Source organism: Neomonachus schauinslandi, chromosome 3, assembly GCF_002201575.2.
Source record: "Neomonachus schauinslandi chromosome 3, ASM220157v2, whole genome shotgun sequence".
Taxonomy (NCBI): Eukaryota; Metazoa; Chordata; class Mammalia; order Carnivora; family Phocidae; genus Neomonachus; species Neomonachus schauinslandi.
The window spans coordinates 37387979-37391202 of record NC_058405.1 but is presented as its reverse complement, the minus strand read 5'-3'; the positions used below and the strand labels follow the sequence as shown (position 1 = coordinate 37391202).

The 3224-nt window shown below is 35.8% G+C and overlaps 1 pseudogene; it reads right to left on the bottom strand.

Annotated features, from left to right (window-relative positions):
* Positions 1-876: 876 nt before the first annotated feature.
* On the bottom strand, positions 877-1304 carry LOC110587712 (annotated as a pseudogene).
* Between the last annotated feature and the right edge of the window lie 1920 nt (positions 1305-3224).

Below are 3224 nucleotides of genomic sequence, written 5' to 3'. Positions count from 1 at the left end.
TTTATTGACCCGTATCTACCACACTTAACTCCAGCTATTCTTTATTCAGTTCTCCAAACATTCCATTTAAGAAACTTTGGAAATGGCATTTCTTTGTATTTATCCTTCAGATCACAACTTCTCCAAGTATAATTGCCCTGGGACCTCAACTAGGTGAGAACTTCCACTTTGGCACTTAACTAGTACCTATACTTCCTTATTAGCATTTGGCAGTGTTTTAATAATGTCTTTCATTTGTATAATTACACATTATCTATCACAACTCCTAGAGTGTAAGCTCCATGAAGGCTGTGGATGTATTTCATGGCTTCACATTTTTATTTTTAGCATCTAACACAGACCTGGTTCACTGAAGTTGGTCAGGAAGCCCACACTTATAGAGACAGAGACAGAAACAGAGACAAAAATGAAAGAAAGAGAGAAAGAGAGAGCAAGAGAGGGAGGGAAAGGTAGAGAGAGAGGAGGGAAAGAAGGAAGGAAGGAAGGAAGGAAGGAAGGAAGGAAGGAAGGAAGGAAGGAAGGAAGGAAGGAAGGAAGGAAAGAAGGAAGGAAGAAAGGAAACTTAAATGTGTCCAGGTTGTTAAGTATCAAAGGACATGAGGGAGTAATTGCCCTCTGTGAGCTTGGGCATTCACTAAAACTTAACTCCTAAATTGGAGGAGAAAAAAATGCATTTCTCCAATACTTTTCATTTTACAAGTTCTTACATAAGATTAACCAAGGATTATCCAGATTTAGTGTTATGGGTTGAATTGTGTCCTTTCGAAGTTTACATATTGAAGTCCTAACCTCCAATACCTTAAAATGTAATCATATTTGGAGATAAGGTCTTTTTTGGGGGGAGGAGGGTTTTTTAATGATTGAAACAAAACAAATCTAAAACCACAGCTTCTAGAAAAACCATTTGTTCTTGTCGGTCTTATACCTCTCCTCCAGCTTGACCCTGGCCTCTCATCGGGCCTTACATTTAAGAGTTGTGTCTCTGAAGACATCCTTGTTGACAAAACTTTCGTCCAAAGAGATATCTACAGAGTAGCCTTGTGGGCATGAGGTGATTGTAGTTATAAACTTTCACAAAAGACTTGATTGATCTTTGACCTCTTGGTAATTTTCTTCTCGCCCATGGCAGCTGTCCCTTTGTGGGGATAGCAGTCAATTCCAGCCGCCAGAGCATGGCCGTAGGGATGGTCTGAGGTGCCTTGCAATGTTCTTCACAATGTTCTTCACAATGACTGCTTTGCATCCAGAGTCTAGGGTCAGGCCAGGACCAGCACCAACTTCCCCGGTTTCATGAAGTTGCCCATCTTGAAACCAGCCATTCGAGCCTAAGCAGAAAAGAAGAAACAGCACTTCCATTCAAGATAAGGTCTTTAAAGGGGTGATTAAGTTAAAATGAGTTCTTTAAGGTGGCCTCTAATCCAGTATATACTGATGTGTCCTATCCTAACCCTGCCAACATCTTGACTTTGGACTTCCAGCCTCCAGAATTTTGAGAAATGAATTCCTGTTGTTTAAGCCACCTAGTCTATGGTACTCTGTTATGGCAGCCCTAGGAAACAAATACACTTACCCAATCTACTTCAGTCCTCAACATGATAGATGTTCTAATTGTATTTTTTATATGGGTTACAGAAACAAACAAACAAAACTAAAGCTTGAGGGCGCCTGGGTGGCTCAGTCGTTAAGCGTCTGCCTTCGGCTCGGGTCATGGTCCCAGGGTCCTGGGATCGAGCCCCGCATCGGGCTCCCTGCTCGGCGGGAGGCCTGCTTCTCCCTCTCCCACTCCCCCTGCTTGTGTTCCCTCTCTCGCTGTGTCTCTCTCTGTCAAATAAATAAATAAAATCTTTAAAAACAAAAAACAAACAAAAAAAAAAAACAAAAAAAACTAAAGCTTGAATTCATATTTAAATGGAATTAATTTCAGATATAGTTATTGAAAAAAATATTTTGTATTCTTAAAATATTTGTGTGTTTTTTTTTTTTTCTATTTGTGTGTGTGTGTGTTTTAGAGTGAGTATGTTTGCACATGTCTGGGTGTTGAGGAAGGAGAAAAATGACTTTGGGTAAGGAACATTTTAATGCCAAATAAAATATAAGTGTGTATTTGCACCTAAAATACAATGTCTTAAATATTAACAAATCCTATCATTCTCAGTGTGTAACATGGAATAAATGCCAAAAATCAATCTTCTAATAGACATAAACAAAGAAAAATGAAATAATTAATAGTTTATATGTCTTCTGCCTCTAATTCAAAAATTGGTCAGATTGTTTATTATTTCATTAAATTTTCACTTTAGTGAGACATCAAGGCCTTGCACTCTCTCTGTTTTGAAGTATATATGTGTTTACAACTGAAAAATGAGAATACATCTTGACATCTTAGATTTTCTTGTAAAACCAGTAAATGAAGGGTCATACCACTGATATGATTCTAACTAATTGCTTAAAATAATGTGGAAGTCTTAAGATTATAATTTTAAATAACAATTCATTTCTAAATGTCTCTTTTTACAAAATGAATTTAAAAGAGATAATATCAATTCTTTAATTTTAAATTGCAGCTCCTCTGATAACTTTTAAGATAACATTTTATATCTCTATCATGTAAAGTTGTCAGAGGAATATAGCAAAGAAAATCAAATAGCAGTTCAGAAAACTTACTAGACTTTTCTGGGACTCAGAAATGTTAAAGAAATCAGATATGCCAGAGGGACACATCACACTTGAAAATAAATTCTATTTAAGGAAACCAACCTATATAGCAGTTTTCTGTTCTTTTTCTTTCTTTCCTTTACTTTTTTTTAAACTAATTTCTCACAAAGCATCTTAACATACTCTCAGGCAAGATTTATTAGCACAGGATTTTAGTTAGTTGTCTAAACTTCAAAATCCTATTTTGTAGGATACTAGAGGCTATTCATTAGCATACTGTGAAGCATGTCATAAATAATTTAAACTAGAGTTGTCAAGATAAATGAAAAAAATCAATTTATGCTGCACTACCCTTAATTTTTTATTGTGCATGGATTTGCTTGCTTACTAATCTACAAAATCTAGTAAATCACAGTCCCTGTCATTTTAGTGAATTAATCTGTATCATTTCAACTTGACTGATTATGTCGAAGGAATACCATCAAGAATCTTCGACTGTTATTTAGATATTGTTTTTAAAATGAATATAAATACTTTTTTAAATGATGTTCAAGAAACTCCAGGAAGTA